The following is a 17,451-nucleotide window of genomic DNA, read 5'->3' on the forward strand; positions in this document are numbered from 1 at the left end:
CTACACGTTCCACTTGCACAGCCCACGGTTCTGAGCGGCCAGCGCCCCACAGGGTGTCACAGGCTTATTTCTCAGGTGCTCAGAGGCCTGGGGGTGCACTCTACAGGTCAGAGCGCTTCTCACACTGGCTGTGAGCTTCGGCCTCAGTTCCTCATGCATTCACAGCTGACCCTGAACTTACTTGGAGGTTTAATTTGGTCTTCTCCCTAGACATACATTTACTAGAAACTGGAGCCAGTCCCTGGGAAAGGGGCTTTGAGAAGTGCCTGGTGTGGCCCTTCCCCAGCGACACTCTCAAAGGCACCTACTGTGCGTGCAGGAACGTCTCAGGCCTTGAACTTAAGTCTGTGATACCCACACAGACGGGAACCCCTCCTGCCAACGATCGGGACATTCACTTTTCTAACTGAAAGAATCCCACTCAACGTTAGCTGAGTAATTCACTAATTGATGGCTAATCAAACATTACAAAGAAAAAGTTTTTAGTAAATCGTTTAACTCTGTGCGGCTGCCAGTCCCCATGAAGACGGCAGCTCGGGAACAACGGTGGGTAATTCGCACGCACCCGGGTCCTGGGTCCCTCTCACTGCGGCGGCGTCACAGGTCAGGACGCTCCCATTCTGTGCAGAGTGCTACCCGGGGCGCCCAGCTACTGACCCCAATGGGGACAACACAGCCACCGATCCTAAAAAAAACCTCAAAATCAGGAGGAAGACCAGAGACACGTGGACATTTTCACTAGGGCTGGCAGGCCCAGCCACAGCACGCATCACCAAGGCCAAGTATGGAAAATAGGGACCCCCCCACCCCCACCCCCGTCCCGTGCGGCTCCGCTTCTCACAGCGCCGCTAACCGAGTGATAGATGGAGGAGTTGCTTGGGCAGGCGCCAGCAGCTCTCTCCTTCTGTTCTGAGACCGGCGTCCAAATTTGAGCCTGGGAAATGGCTTGGGTGATCTTAATTTGACAGTTGTCAACATTTCAAAACCATTGCCAAGTTCAGCCAAATGGAAGTCTTTGATCAGGCCTGGCTCTCTGTGTGTGAGTGCGCACGTGTGCGCCGGCCTGTGCGGTGTGCATCGGAGAGTTGCCAGTCGGAACCTGCAGGTACACCTGTGCACCCTCCCCAGTCACGTCTCATTAGCCTCTCGCCATGTGACGTGTTCCACGGGGGTGGGGGAGGGGCGGCACGTCAACTCCCAGAAGTTTGGTCTGAGAAGGAGCGAGCGTCGCAGACGAAAAATTTTGGGTAGTGGATGGAAGTAAGCAAACATTGAAATCTGAAAGTAAGAAAATTACAGCACAGAATATCAGCTTTGACGCACAAGAGAGAGGGTGTAACCGGGGACCTAACAGTCCGAGGCGACCGCTACTCGTCCAGTGTGTGTACTTTTCAGCACCAACACCTCAGTCTAAGCTCGAGTTAAGGACATCAGTAGGAAGGCAACACAGAGGCAATGAGAGTAATTGTGGAAACAGGACCCCTTTGAGACTTGCCACACACGAGATCCCTTATTTGAAAATGCAACTGTTGGCAGAACAAATATGGAATCACCATAAGGAAGTTACTGAACAAAAATGCAGAAACACCCTGCATGCAGGGAGCACAGCGCTGAGTTTAGAAACCTTTCTTGTTTACACTGTGAACTCGCACAGGACTCGGGTCATTTCTCCTGGGCCACATACCACCAAGGCACGAACAGAAGGTAAGAAATATGTTTTGGAGAATTATTTCTGTTTTTAATTTTGTTTCAATATGGTGGGATGACAGGTTCCCAAAACTTAAAGTCTCCCACAAAAGTGTGGGCGCATAAGTGCGAGGCTTTGTTTGATGCTGGTTTGGCCAAAAAGGCCATTTGGTTTTTTCCATACGATGTTCTAGTAGCACTTAGTCGTGTTTAACTTTATTCAAAACAATTTTGTCAGATTGTATTGTGACAGCTGTCATATCAGTGTGCATTTTTTTAAAATTATCAAAATCGATGAAGTTTTGTGTAGCCATTTTAATATTGAAGATGGAAGAAAATATGATGCTTTATTATTTCAAGACAGGTAAAAATGCAACCAAAACACACACACACAAAGACTTGTGCAGCCTGTGGAGAAGGTGCTGGGACTGATCGAACGTGTCAAAAGTGGTTTGTGAGGTTTCGTGCTGGAGATTTCTCGCAGGAGGATGCTCCACGGTTGGGTGGACCAGTTGAAGTTGATAGCAATCAAATCGAGACATTAATCGAGAACAATCAACGTTATACCATGCAGGAGACAGCCGACATAGTCAAAACATCCAAATCAAGGAAATTATTGGTGAAAATGAAAAAATGGGTCTTTTATTTCACATAAAAAAACACTGAACTTTTCGGCGGACCCTGTCACAGCATCCCAGAGGCGCGCGTGGCACCTAGCGCTGTCTGCGGAACCAGTGGATGGGCGGTCGGTGGGCACGGACACAGCCACAGAGTCCCGTAAAGTGCGAGACTGCTTTCAAAAGCTGACGTATGATTTATGGTGAATGCTGAGTTTCCAAGTCTGTCACCAGCTAAACTGCGCTGAGTGCACAAGTCACAGAATTATTGTCAATTGACTCGAATACCCTACAATCAGCTCATTGGGACGGTAACTTGGGTGAAATGACCACAGAGCCTTGAGGGGCTCAGTCTCCGCTCACACACTTGGCTGCACAGACGTGTTGACCCCTCTGGGGTCGTCAAGGTGGCTTGGGGTTTTCACCGGCTGCCCTCTACACTCGGCCTCCTGTGGGAGAACCAGGCACTTGAGAGCGGCCCCGGGGTGGCTGTGGGACCCCGCCATGGGCCACCACCGCGAGGGCCGCGTCAGGTCTCGAGAGGAGAATTCCAGGGTTGGTTTAGCAGTTTACAGAAGCTTGGCCTTCTCTGCACTTCCCATTGATGATGGACGCTCATCTCGGGGCCTGCCAGGGTGACAGGCTTTTGGGAGGTCCATCCACAACGGGGAAGGATTGTCCCCACACAGCCTGAGGACTACTGTCCCCGTGTTGGAACTCCGACGTCAGGAGAAGGGACCTCAGACCCACCACTACTAAACCTACAAATCTGCCTACCAATATTTTGTGGTTGTTCTTCATCAACCTTTTATACTGAGATAGTTGCAGGTTTGCAAGCAGTTGCAGGGAATAATACCGAGATCCACGTGCCCAGCTTCCCTCAACAGAATCATCTCCCAGAATCACCGCACGCGGGGTGACCGACACTGCCCCAGCCAGGACACAGAGCGCCTCGGCCCCCCAGGCCCCTCAGGACGCCCACCCGCCCGCCCCGCCCCCGCCCCTCCTTTGCCCCTGGAAACCCCTGCCCTGTTCTGCGACTGTGCGATTCTGTCCCATCAAGAAGGTCACCTAAATGACATCAGACCGCACGTAACTTTTTTGACTCAACACTGTTCTCGGGGTCCATCCAGGTTGTCGTACTAACAGAATCCCGTTTCACTGCTGAGCAGTCGTCCACCGGGCGGGTGCGCTGAACCTCGGGCCGCCGTCGGGCACCGGGATGCCCCGCTTCGGGACTGTGGCGAATAAAGCCGCGGTGACGTCCCTGCACAGAGTTTGTGCGAGGACACCTTTCGTTTCTCAGAGGCAGATGCCCAGGAGAGTGACTCTGGGTCCTAGGGCACGTGTGCGTTTAGTTTGCCAGGAAGCTGTCAGAGCCTTTCCCAGGTGGCTGGACCGCCTTCACCCCCATCGGGGTTTCTGCAGGTGAGTGTGGGGACCCACGTCTGTCTGCAGTGGGGCCAGAGGGCTTCTGGAGAGCCCTCCTCAGACTGCGGCCCCCACTGGCCCCACGCTGGCGGAGTCTGGGAACCTTCACCCCAGCGGGTGGGCATGGACACCTAGGTCCCCACTCAGCCTTCTTCCCTGGCAGGGGCGGGGAAGGGCCCACTCTCCGTGGTTTTGGTGGGAGGAGACCGGCTGTTGTCTAAAAGTTTGTGGAACCTGCGACCTCCTCCCTGCTCCTTCGACTAGAGAGAGCGGTCCTTAAAGACGCTCCCCAAACACCTTTCCTGGCACCGCCCCCAGACATGTGAATTCAGTGAGAACACAATGCAGGCATACACGAAATGAGAAGCAAAAGTCCTACCTAACCCCCCACGCACCGTGTCCCATTAAAATCAAAGCAGATCGCGTGCCGCCATTGCCCCCGCTGCTCAGCGGGTCTTTCCCGTCGCTGCAGTGAAGCAGGAAAAAGGAGACTCGGAAAAGGACAGACAAACTCGCGGTCGCCTTGCTCGGAGACCCACATGACAAATGAAGCTGAACCACTGACCGCGTGATAAAACACAGGTCAGCACGTCCCGGCAGAGGGGGGCAGGAGCTGCAGAGCCGAGGAGGAAGGTTCACTCCGTGTGCGTAGCTGGCACTACAGATTCCGAGGAATGGCACTCACTGGTGGTCATGCACAGTAACTATGTTAAAGAAATATTCATTTTACTGACAAACATGAAGAAAATATAAATGAATAGAAAATCTTGTTACGAGATGGCTCGATGTTGACATGTGCTTCTTCCCACTGAGTGAATGTGTTCCGTAACATCCAGTTGATGTCCTAAGAGGATTTAAAATGAATTAGCTGATTCCAAATTACAGAGGAAATTCACGAGGCAGTTCTTGGACTTCAAGGGGCCAAATATCAATTCTGCCCCAAACTTCAGCGGCTGGCGTATGCACAGGGAAACTTCGGGAAGACCAGAGTCAGGAGGGGAGATTCTGAGACAAGGTTGGACTTTGAGTCCAGCCAGGTCAGTTACTCCTCGAAGGAACGTAATAAAATGCAGTGTCTGCTGTGTGATGCCCACCCACTCAAGTACACAACCCAAAGTTTGTACACAAGGGGGAAAAAAACGTTAAAATGTGCCCACAGTCAAGGGAACAAGTAGTCACTAAAAATCGGCTCCAAGGTGACCTAGGTGTTTGCATTAGCAGAAAACAATTTTAAATCAGATGTTACAAATATGTTCACAGTCTGGGAAGAAAAGTGGTTGTAATGAATGGATAAAAATGAGGAAACACAGCAGAGAAGCTGTTAAGACAACCGAATGGAAATCACAGAACTAAGAACTACAGTAACTGAGGTAAACACTGAGCGAATACGATGGAAGAGCGGAGCGAGGTCCAGCACGCTCACTACGGACTGATGCCCTGTTGGAACCTGAGCACCAGCGGAGGGAAGAGAGAGAGCGCCTCCAGGACCTGAAGGAGAACTTCAAGTGGTCGAACACACATGTAGTTGGAGTCCCAGAAACAGAAAGCAAAAAAACTTAAGAAATAACGGGTGAATATTTCCCAATTTAGTGAAAAATGCCAACCGAATAACCCAAGACGCTCTATTCCCTGCTGGTCCTGGTTCTCTGGAGCTCACCGACAGGGCTAAGTAGAAACATAAAAGGAAATTAGAAAATATTTTCAAGTGAAGGATAAGAAAAAATACATAGCATATCAAAAATTGTTAAATGAATTCAAAGCAGTGCTTAGAGGAAAACTTACAGATTTAAAAGTTTTTCTTAGAAAGAAGAGAGGTTTAAAAATAAATGACCTGAGTTTCCACCTTAAGAAGCTATAAAAGGAAGAGCGAATTAGACATAAGAAGGATTCCATCCTGCTGTGAACCTACAGCGGCTGTAAAAATAGTCTATTAAAGAAGATCTCAAAGAGAAGAAAACCTTTATGCCAGTGAATCAGACACCTGCGATGAACTGAGCAAAGCCCCAGACCAGCAAACTAGCACAGGTGAGACCGGGTACGGACAGACCTGCAGGTATGAGAGAGACACAATTCATCACCAAACAGGAAAAACCTGCACCCCCTCCGTGGCCCTCCTCCTCCTCTCCGCCGGCTGCCACCTCACCAGGCCTCCAACACGGGGGGGCGGGGTGCCCTCCACAAGCAGTTCTGCGACAGCAGCGGCGTGCCCTGTGTAGTAGTAACCCAGTTCTGCCGCCTTCCTCCCCTATTGCGTTAAAAATATATCCATTCCAGAAACAGACCCACACTTGCGTGATCAAGTAATCTTGAAAAAGACATCAGAGCAATTAAATGGAGAAAAAAAAGCCTTATTTTTTAATGGTTCTGCAGGAATTAAATATACAGATGGAAAAAATTAGGGCCCTCAACCTCTGCTTCACAGGGCACACAGAAACTAATTGTGCAGCATGTGCCAAATCACGAGGGCTAATCTGTAAAGTTTCTAGAAGACAGCCGAGGAAAGCGTCCTCAGCACCTGGAAGAGGGAAAGCGCGCACCCACAAATTCTCTGTCCCGAGATGAAGGGGCGCTGGTGGTGCAGCAGACTCACCATCGAAATGAAGTTTTGTTGAAGCTCATGGTGAAACCAGCTTGTATTTTTCCAAAACAAAGACCCCAAGTGTGCCGGAAGACAAAACCTTGGGCTGGAATCATTGTACCGTGGTGCATCCGCCGAAAGCTTCCTGCGTGCACACGGGGGATATGAGTGTAATTTATTTCCTCAGAACACACAGTCTCCAACTGGAATTTTAAGTCGCAGTGTGCAAGTCTGGAATGGTATGTATTGCAATGTTCTACCAATAAATGCTAGTACATTTTTTTTTTAATTTGAACAAGTAGAACCCAAAGATTCATTCACCCTGAAAGTCTGAGGTTCCATCAAAGTGTAAACATTCTCTTAGTATGATTTTAGCTTTTGTCCTTCACCCAAAGTATCAGGAATCAGTGACCTGGCTTCCCGAGCCCAAGACGCCGATTCCTCGCCCCCCTCGCGGCACCCGGTCTGGTGGCAGGCAGGCTCGAGCCCCTCCGTGACCGCTCAGGAATCGAACTGCGTCCAGACAGGGCAGCCGAGCCCACACTACAGACCATGTGTTCACTGTCTCTGAGGACATGGGTCACCGGGGACGGGAGCCGGCATGGCCACTGCGTTTTCATCCCAGTGTCCACCGGACACCTGTGTCTGACACCCGGAAGCAACAACACAAAGCGGCTCTGTCCCTCCGAGTGCGACCACAGGCAGCGCCTCCCCACCCTTCCTTGCCTGCGTTGCAGTCCACTGGTCCAGAGAGGGAAAAGCGGGGCTGGACTCGGGCCTCACCAGGAGCCGCGCTTACTGAAGTACCGCGCAGCGAGGCCTTGTTCTGTGCACACAGACGGTAACAGGGCCGGAGCTCCGCGTTTGTTTTGATATTTGTTGTCCGCTCAACCGGCTTATGCCGGGACAGTTCTCAGAGGTCTCAGAACCAAACACTAAACGTCAAACAAATGGGGGGGGGGGTTATTTTTGTTTACATTTGGAGGGGGCTCTACTTGCTGAGAAACACAGGCAGAGAGAAAACTCCCTAAATTTGCTCTGAAAGGTGGGGGTACTACAGGCCATCTCCCAGGCCTGACCATGGTCCCACGACCCCAGCGCTGGGCAGCAGTGCCATCAGGTGGCCCGTCCCAGGGAGGGGACAGACCTTCAGGCTTGGCATCCATGCCTCTCTCTTACTCCGACGGTAATCCGGGCTCCTCCAGGGACGGGGACGCTGCTACTTCAGGACACAGCTGGGCGGCCCGGCCCGGCTCCGCTCGGCTCAAAAACGGGAAGGGCTGTGTTCTGGAAGAGGGCATGGCCCCTGGAGTGAACTGGGGTTGAGGAAACACACACAGGACAGGCGTGAAGTCATCAGAAGCCGTCACCGTTGGCTGCAGAACCTAGAGGTGTCCCGGTAGGAGGAAGGAGGACTGCGGTGACAGAGACCCCGGGGGCACGTGAGCGGTAGGAACCAGCATGGCCAGTCCAGCTGGCCCACGTGGCTGCGTCCTATGCTTGCCAGGCCCACCGTGCTCCTTGAACTGCCACGGCTGCCTCCCTCCCCACAAGGCCAGAGAACAGCTAGCACTGGCCCCTCTCACCTGAGATAGCCCACTCAGCGATGCAAAGCCACGCCCCTCCGGGTTGGAACCACTCAAATGAAGGAGGAGGTGGCTCTGAGTCTGATTCCTTACCGGACGCTGCCTCAGGTCCAGCATTTCAGCCTTCAAGACGGATGTGGTCCTGGCTCCGCCACCCCCCACACAGGCACCCAGGCTCTTGGCTGGGTCTTCAGGACGCCTCTCCAAAGGCACCAGCCGCCCTCGGAAGGCGGGTGGGACCCAAGGCCTAAGGCGGGGTGCCCCAGGACAGACACTGCCAAAAGACCAGCTCGGCCCCGCCCCCCCATAGGCTGGTGAACAGCCCACGAGCCCCTGAATGGATAAGCTACACAGAGAGTTGGATGTGCTCGGGGCGGGGAATAACCCACGCGCTGCGCGTGACCAGAGCCACACCTTGGGGTGGGTGTTGGTGTTAGATTTGAGCTGGAGATGGGGACCCCATCACAGTGCCCCGACGGTTTCTATGGAAATGGCAGTTTGGGGTTAGTGGACGGGAGGACAGAGCAGCGCGGGCCCCAGGATGTTTGGAGAACGGCACCCACTCCTGCTGGGTCCGAGAGCCCCTGGGCTGATGAGATAGATGCATCTAGAAAAGCAGGCCAGGGGCCCACCCCTGCTGACGCTCCTGCTAGATGAGGGCCGGGCCCTGCCTGGACCCCAGAACCGCACGGAGGGCTGGGTGATGAGCGGGGTCCACAGAGGCTGCGGGCCAGCTGTTGTCCTGTGGGCAGAGGGGCGGAGGAAGGTGAAAGACGGGGGCACCAGCGTGGCTTCACCCCCCCCCCCAGCCGGGAACGAAGGACAGAGCAGAGGCACTTCCCGTGGTCCCCCTGCACCTGCGGCTCTCCCCTCCCGGCCCCTCCCGCCCTCCCGCAGGCGTCAGGCCACCACTGACCCCTAGAGGCCTGGCGTCATCGCCCATCACCGTCACCACCTCCTTCAGGCACGGACCTGTGCCCAGGGGCAGGCTTCAGGCAAGGAAACCGGGGGTGCTTCTCTAAACACGATAAGGGGGCCGTTCAATCTCCGGAACATTGTAACAAACAAGCGCAGGCAGCTCACAGGGAATAGGAGGCTGGACCGGAAAAGCATGCAGAGATGTCACCCGCAGGAGATCGCGCCCAGGGAAACCGAGGCAGGCAGAATGGGGCAGCATTCCCGGGGAGAGGAAGGGAAGCCGCAGAGCCAGACAGACACTGGAAACACTGAAGCGGGGCAATCGCTGGATGCGAAGAGGACTCACGAAGTAGCATTTGAAGGGATCTAACTGGTAGAAGTCTAATTTAAAGTTTATTAAAAAAGAAAAAACCTGCTGGCCAAGCACCACGAGATCCTTTGTCAGAAACCCCCACACACGACCAGGACCGGGAGAGTGCCGAGGCCCTCACTCCGGCGCGTGGGACCAGAGCAAGCTCCGGGCAAAAGCTCTGAGCAACAACAGCAAGGAGAACGGGCCTTTACTAACGCGAGCTGAGGTGACTGCGACTAAAATAAATAAATAAATAAAAGAATGTGAAAAGCCCTGGCTGGGTGGCTCAGCTGGTTGGAGCATTGTCCTATAAACCAAACGGTCACGGGTTCGATTCCCAGTCCGGGCATGTACAGGAGGCAACCAATTGATACTCCTCTCTCCCAGCCACGTTCCTCTCTCTCCCCCCCCCCACCCCCTTCCTCTCTCTCTAGAGGTGATGAAAAAATGTCCTGGGGGAAGATTAAAAAAACAAAGAAAACATGAAAAGCCCCTTGCCCCTTGGGGGGGGGGACCTCCATTATTTATGTTGCTCTTTGATCCAGCTGAAATCTGGGAAAACACCAGAACTTTCTGTGCACGGAAAACACGGTCTCTTGGCAGGGATTCTAAGCTGCCGAAACATCCGTCCCGTGAAGAGACACAGACCTGACTGGCGAAAGGTCGTGGGCTGAGCCAGGCAGGTTTTATCAGCATTCCAAGAGATTCCACCCGCCCCCCCGACAGAACGGGCGGATTCCTCAGGAAATGAAACACTCCCTGTAACCTGGCTGCTCTGCACGTGTGTGTCTCTCTTCCACGTGCCCCTGTAGGGAAGCCCCCCAAAATGAAAGAGATGTGTTTCCTGGAGGCAGACGACATTAGGGAGACCTCCGTTGTCGGGGAAGGTGTAAATAGCACTGGGGGGTGGGGCGCCCCCTCTCCCACTCATTACTGCCACCCACTTGAAAAGGAAAAAGGCAGAGGTCATTTACAAGAGGTTATTTTCCATGCAAAACACCCCATGTTCGCTGTCACTCAAGAGGAGTCCGCCTACGCCCTCGCCTGTATATTAGCGGGGCCGCGGGCCATAACCTTTCGGGGCGTTTGGAATTCCAGAACCTCTGATTAGTGCAATATTTACATATCCTTCAGAGAAGAGGCTCCGGTACAATGCGTGGAGTGGTGTTAATTTGTCTGGCCTTTAGTCTAGAGGCTGCATGAAAGCGGAATTCAAAGCAGGGCCCCGCATTAAACTGTTACTTTGTCTCCCCGAGCTGGCCCATTAGAGGGGCGCCGCCTAACCCTTTGCTGATGGGTTCTCCCAGCAGGGCCTCCAGTCGAGGGACGTCCTCCCAATAACATTAATCGCTGCCACTTCCCCGGACCCCTGGACTGTCTGATCCCATTTTGCAAATCGGCCTCGCTTTAATGGCCGCCGTAGGGTTGGAAGCGGTGGAAATGTCCGGGAAGTGTTAAAGACTCGGGGGAACCCCTGCGTCGTCACCTTCCAGGAAGGGGTCGCCAGCCAGGGGCTTTGAGAGCCCCCCTTGTAGGGGAGTGTTGCCGTTTTGCATTCCGGGGTGAGTATCTGCTCTCTCTCTACCACTTGCTAAATCCCATCGTTCCTCCTCCGCAGGGGCCTCCCCTGGCCTGCTGGTCCAGCCGCTGGGTAGGCTGCCCCCGACTGCCGCGCTTCGGCATTCAAGGGGGCCCAACAGGTCTACCAGCTCAACACCCCTTTGCAGAGTGGGTGTTTTCAAAGTAAAACTGCAGCTGGAAAAGGCGCCCGCCAGACAGCAGGGGGCTGCAGGAGAAGGGGCGGGGGCCCCTCACTGGGACTCCACCAGCAGAGCCCGAGGGCCCGCTGTCTGCTCTCAGAAACGCTCTCTGCCCCTCGCTCTGCCTGGTCCCTCAGGCCGGGGCTCGGGCAGCCCGGTGACCCTGAAAAGGCAGGCGTCACAGTCGGCTTCTTCCACAGTCGGCCTCCTCTCCTGGGGAGCCGCACCTTTGTCCTCCATGAGACGTCCAGCTTCAAACGGGGTTTCCCTCACACCTTCTCCTCCCCGTCAGAAACTTCTGAGCAGCATTTGAAATGGTTGCTGGGGAGGGGGGTTCAGAGAAGAAACCACTGTGTTAACTTGATGCCGTTAAGCGATCCATCCCTCTGCCTGAATCCTGGGCGTGGGGTCCACCTCCCCCAGAGCAGTCGCCCACGGGGCTGAGGGTCGCAGCGCTGAGAAGCAGGAAGAGGTGACCCCCCAGGTGGGTGTGGCCTGTGTGAGCACAACCTGCTCCGGCCACCCCTCCTGCCAGGTTCAAATGAAGTCCCCACCTCCTCCTTGAGGCCCGTCCTCGACCGGCCTGCGGCCCTCTGTCTGATTCCCGTTTCCCAGCCCTGCTCCTCTCCTCTCTCACGTTTGCATTTCCTAACGGGCGGCCGCCTTATAAAGAAGTCACAGGTGCCCACTACGCCCACGTCATCACAGCACAGGACGGCAGCAGCAAATGACGGAACACTGTACTGAGATCCATCAGAACAGAGAGAGGCCGTCTCTGCCTTCTATTCGTTAAAAGAATGTTCTAGAAGTCGCTCTTTCTCCCCAGCACCTGGGATTGGCCGGTAAGTTTCCAGCCCGGCGGGAGAACAAGCACAGTGGAAACGACACAAACTCTCTCGGAGATGAAGCCTCCCTGGAGCAGACGGAGCCCCTAGACTCTCTGACTCCCACGTACTTGCTGCAGTCAGGAAGCCGATCTGCAGTCAAGCCAAGGGCTCTCACGTATTGAGCGCCTACTGTCACGTATTGAGCGCTTACTGTATGCCGCTGCGGGGCCACCTTAGCTCCGCCCACGAGTTAATCCTCAATGTTGGTCCATCCGTGGGGCGGGGGCTCCACCCTCAGCGAGGGACCCTGAGGGTCAGAGAGGGAAATTAAGGAGCCTAAAATGGTGGTTGGTGATCGCAAGGAAAGGAGCGGGACCTCGGGCCTGACCCCAAGCCCGCGCTCTTGACCACCAAGTCGTTAATGACGGGACGTTCCCATCTGTCTGTGAGGTTCCACGCCCTGCCCCTCAGGTGTGACCCACAGGGCTTGGGGGCAATCGCCTCATCAGTCACTTCTTCTGAAAAGACCTGACCCCTCGAAGGCCGGTGCTGCTCCCGGCAGGAAGGAACCACCCACGGTGTCAGAGCGAGGACAGGCAGCCGCGAGGAAGCCGGCCCTTGCGGCCTGGGGACACAGACTGGCTGCACCCAGCCCTGCGGCCTGCTCTGCCGTCTCCTCGGCCCACTAACCTGCAGGTGCAAACTCCCGCTCCCAAGGCAGACACCAGCGGCCCGGCATTGCCCGCCGTTGGGAATCACCCCCCTAGTGTGCACTTTCATCACTGGGGGCCGGGGGTCACAGTCGAGCGTTTTTATGCCAAGAACAATAAACATCTGACCCAGAAAGCAGACCAAGACCTGCAAAGACCTGCAAACAGGTGGCTGTTCTCAGCGCCCCCCACAGGCCTCGGCACGCACAGCCACGGCGGAGGAGCCTCCTCCCAGCGGCTCAGAAAAGCTCACACGGGCTGCGAGCAGACTGAGAGGGAAGGAGGGCCCCGCGGGCCCCGCGGACAGCATGGCTCCCCGGAGACCAGCGAGCCCGCCGCGCATCGGAGCCGAGGGCTGTCCGCTGTGCACACTGTCGCGAGCTGGGACCAGAGACCAGACCCAGGACTGGCCGTCTGGAAAGGCAGGCAGAGACTCTGTCCGGGCAGAGGCTCGTGCAGGGTGGCCATGGGCCGGGTGTGGCAGAGTGGCACGCACACTTGGCGTGGCGAACTCGGCGATGGCCGTGCTCGGCAGGAAGCCATGGTGCCTACGAGGCAAAGAAGAAGCTTGGCCGGCGTGAACTGGGCGATCTGAAAGACTTCATTGTCTGGTGGTCCTCCACTCAGAGCCCATCTCAACCACTGCAGAAAGACCTCCCCTTTCCTTAGTAAACACGCGACTTCCATTGCCTAAGAAGCATGAGTAAGCGCACCCCAGCACCATCAGGCACCCCCAGCGAACAGTTCTGGCCACGTCAGTGCTCGGGGGGGGGGGGGGGGGGGGGGGGGCGACGAGGGGCAGAGAGGTCGTCGGCTGTGCTCCGCTGCGTGAACAGGCTCTGGAAGAAAACAGCTCCCGGCCCGACGGGCTACTCTCTGCCTTCAAAATACGGTGTTCCGGGACGTCACGAAAACCACGGCGAGAAACTTCCGAGAAGAATTCCTCCGCTGCTTCCGATGTAGTTCAAGCCCTTTTCTAATCATCTCCACTGAGTCCAAAGTGGCTGCAGGCACAGGCCCTGCGGTGGCCGGACCGATCCTGGGCTGACGCCACGCGGGGCCCTAAGTCTCAGTCACGTCACCCGCCTGACACGTGACATATGAGGGGTTCGCATGATGTGTTTGTCATCGCTCTGCATGTAACCACCCTGCCACTCGCTGCCAGGGGACTGTGAGCAAAAGCCTGATGCTTTAAGCTCGTTCCATTACACTAAAAATGCGAAATTAAAGAAAAACGAGGAAAGTTTAATATTGCCAGGGGCTGTGATTGATTGCGTCGTGTCGCGCTACAAGGTTTAATATTATAAACGGGGTTTTATGTTCCTCTCTTCTCATTGTGGCACATTTAACATTTTAGGACTGGGCATAATAATTTTATGGGGTGAAATGGATATTATTAGGTGATTATACTGTAGTACTTTGTCAAATTCCTGTTTATTAAATACAAAAAAAAAAAAAAACACAATAGAAATAAGAGGAAACTCTGCCTCCAGCCGGGCGAAGAAGGTGCCCCTTGGGTGCGTCGGCCCTGGGCTCTGGGCTCAGGGCTGCCCGGGCCCTGCTCGGGGGTCGGAACCGAGGGGCCGCCTCGTCGGGTAAAATCGAGGGAAACTGAGTGCAGGGCAGTTTGGAGAAGCACTCGGAAGGGCGGGCTGTGTGCTTCACCCTGCGTCGTCCGCACGGAGTCTCCGCCCTCACCTGTGTGGGGCGAAGGCGATGACGCGGACCCAGCTCCGGCGTCGCTGTGCTAACCCCAGCCTGCGACCAGGGCACCAAGACACATTTGGGCTTGAAGAAGAGTTTATGCACAGCTGTTTTCTTTTAATAGCATAATTTTTTTTTAAGATTTTACTTTTTTAGAGAGAGGGCAAGGGAGGGAGAAAGAGAAGAAGGGAAACCTCAATGTGTGGTCACCTCTCTCCCACCCCCTACTGGGGACCTGGCCTGCAACCCAGGCATGTGTCCTGACTGGGAATCAAACCGGTGACCCCTTAGTCCACAGGTCCATGCTCAGTCCACTGAGCCACACCAGCCAGGGCCCACAGCTGTTCTTCTTCAAGAAAACCCATCAACCTACCAAACGAAGGAAAATAAGGTGTTAGAAGTCAGAGCTGTACTCAAAAACTGTGACTGATACTTTGCAAAGACTCGAACTGTGAGACTAGCTTCTCAGACCCACTCAGAACAGAACATGTAAAGCTTTCCCGCAGACACACTGAGCGGTGGAGAGAGACCACTTGGCATTTGTGCGCTGGTTCGATCTTCAACCCTCCCCTCCCCTGGGGCCCAGCCTGCCTCCCTGGGGGCCTGGGCGCTCCAGGTGGGCCTGCGGCTTTCTTCAGATGCTAGACGGTGGGACAGAGCCGCTCCACCACCTGCTGCCCTGGCCGTGGCCGACTCTGGCCTGTCTTCTCCCCCCACCCCCACCACCCCGTCTCAGCCCGGTCAGCCCTCCTTGGGAAGACCTGCCTGCGAGCAGAGCTGGCTCCATTGACCGCCCGCCTCCCGTCTCCTCATTGCAACGCGTGCTGCACAGACAGGTCTCTCTTCCCTTTGTGTCCTCAGTCTCTTCAGGGAGGGACGGGACCGCCACCGCCTGCGCCCGCCCAACACCCTGTCCCCGGTACGAGGCCTGGAGTGTGGCGGGTGCTCACTGAACATGCCGGCAATGCGAACGAACGGCAGCGTGGGCGAGGCCGCACTGTTAGCCACGGCTGTGATGCTTCGCGGCAGTCCCCGGGTTGCAGATCTCACCGGTGGCACCGCAGACACTCTCCTGGTAAGCCCCGGCTGCAGAGTCCGATGCGCCCAGAGCACTGGAACAGCGAAGCGCCTCGGAAGAAAGCAGTCAGACACCAGGGCCAGACGGAGCCCAGTTCAAATCCTGATTCTGCCACTTCTTACGTGGCTGACATTTGAGAAGTTAATTAACCTCTTGGAGCCTCAGAGCGGGTCTCTTCATACCTCCAAAGTGCGAAGAATAAAATCGTCCTCGAGAGGTCGTGGGTAGATGTAAATAAGACGTGTATCTGAAGAACACGACCTCACGGTTTAGACTAAAATAACTCATTGAATTGCCACAAAACCCACGATGGGGGAAGAGGAGAAAGGGAAAAGATGAGCCTTGAACTTGGTGAGAGGGAAACAGAGGAATTTCCTGGCTCGGCCACACCGTTAGCGAAGATGTTATTTACCAGGCGAGTGACGGGGCAGGGAAGGCGTTTTACCAAACACGGGCAGTAACGAGCTCTCTCCGTAGCAACCTCGAAGACAAGAAATGAGCCTCCTGACAGCCTGACAGAGCCCGACGTTCCCGTGTTTGGGGCCAACAGAGAACTCGGTGGCCGTCCTGCTCCTTCCTGGTGCACATTTGCGTTTGCCGAGTGCGTCATCACAGGCAGCCTCCAGAAACCTGGAGAAGCGTTAGGGAAGGAGGCGTGGCACTGGCTGTATCTTTACCCCTGCGCTTAAAAAAATTTTAGAAACATCGGATTCCAACCAAAGCTAGAACGGCACCAAAATGTCAAGAAATATGAAAAATAATCACTCTTCTGGAAGAAGTTACTAGGAAGCCTAGTAAGTATGTGCTTTAGGTGCAAGTCTGGGCTGAGGTGTGGAAGACGTGGGACCTGGAAGGCCGGCCCGCTGGGGTCCCGCGGACTCAGGAGGGCCGGACGATGCACCGGAACCGCTGACCGGGGCCTCCCCGCTGCACCCCACTGGCCTCTCTGCGGACTCACTGTGCCCAGGCCCTCGAGGGGCTCCGCGTGACTGCTGCTGACCAGTGGAGCCGGGGGTTGCCCTTGGCTCCTGCCCCCAGTGAGCCAAACGCCCAGCCAGCTCACCTGTGGGGGTGTTGGGAGTCCTTTGGTTGAATTTCAAATTGTCAAAAATCGCACAGCAGCCACTTTCTAAGTCGTATACCCACCGAGCTGACTGCAGGCACAGCTTATGTCACGGCAAAGCACGCTGTGGCGGAGGCTCGAGGACTTGTCACAACGAGTAAGCCTTTCCTACAGGAACTCGATTGCAGAGAGCAAGCAACAAATCCCGGGGTGGGGGCCCACGTCTCCGGCGCCACCAGCATCCGCTACCTGGAGACACCGAGCAGCAATGTGCAGGGACTGACTGACCGACTCAGGAGCACAGACAGACAGAAGGCACTCTGCTCGGCAAAAGGGTGGGAGGGGGGCGGCCAGGAGGATGTGACCCAGACCCCAGCTGTGACAGAGGCCAGAGAGGAGACCCTCCGCCCGAGAGGCTGGATTCATCCAAGGTCACTAAAATGCACAGATTGGTTCAGATCCAAAATGTTAGCTTCTCGTTCATAACCAGAGATGAGAGAACGGCCCGAGCCAGAAGGGCAAGCAGACAGTAAGTGACATCATCAGTAAAGACAAAATTTAAGAGAAGGGGCTTGCTTTCAGAGGAAATGAATGGACGTGTGTGGGGAGACGCTGAGCACGGGTGAGGGCCACCGGGGCCTGCGCACTGGGCCACCAGGGGACAGAGCCCCCACCTCGGGGTCACTGGACGGGCTCCCGACAGTTTTGCACCCCGGGTACAGACCGAAGAAGGGGTGGAAGGTAAACCAGAGGTGGGCGAGCGAAGGACGCTTCTCAGAGCTGTTTGTTTATATTTTTTTAAGTAGAAAACAATCCCTAGGCTCACCCAGGCAGAACGGGTTAAGTCAATTACTCATCCATGAGCACATGGCTTTGAACCCCTGCATCTAGGACCCTGGAGGTGAAAACTGATCGGCACGGAAGATGTCCACATAACCGATCAAAACCAGCATGAAACGGTACGTAAAATACAACCTCTTTTTAGAGACTGGGATCCATCCCGTTATCTCCGTGAGCGTGTCGCCCACGGAAACTCCATGGGGCCCTGTTTCTAGAATGCTGTCGCCTCTGGACGGTGGGACTTCACACTGTTACTTGTCTTTTTTTTACCTGTCTTTATTTATTTTTTTTAATGAACACA

Source organism: Desmodus rotundus, chromosome 10 (assembly GCF_022682495.2).
Source record: "Desmodus rotundus isolate HL8 chromosome 10, HLdesRot8A.1, whole genome shotgun sequence".
In the NCBI taxonomy this organism is placed as follows: Eukaryota; Metazoa; Chordata; class Mammalia; order Chiroptera; family Phyllostomidae; genus Desmodus; species Desmodus rotundus.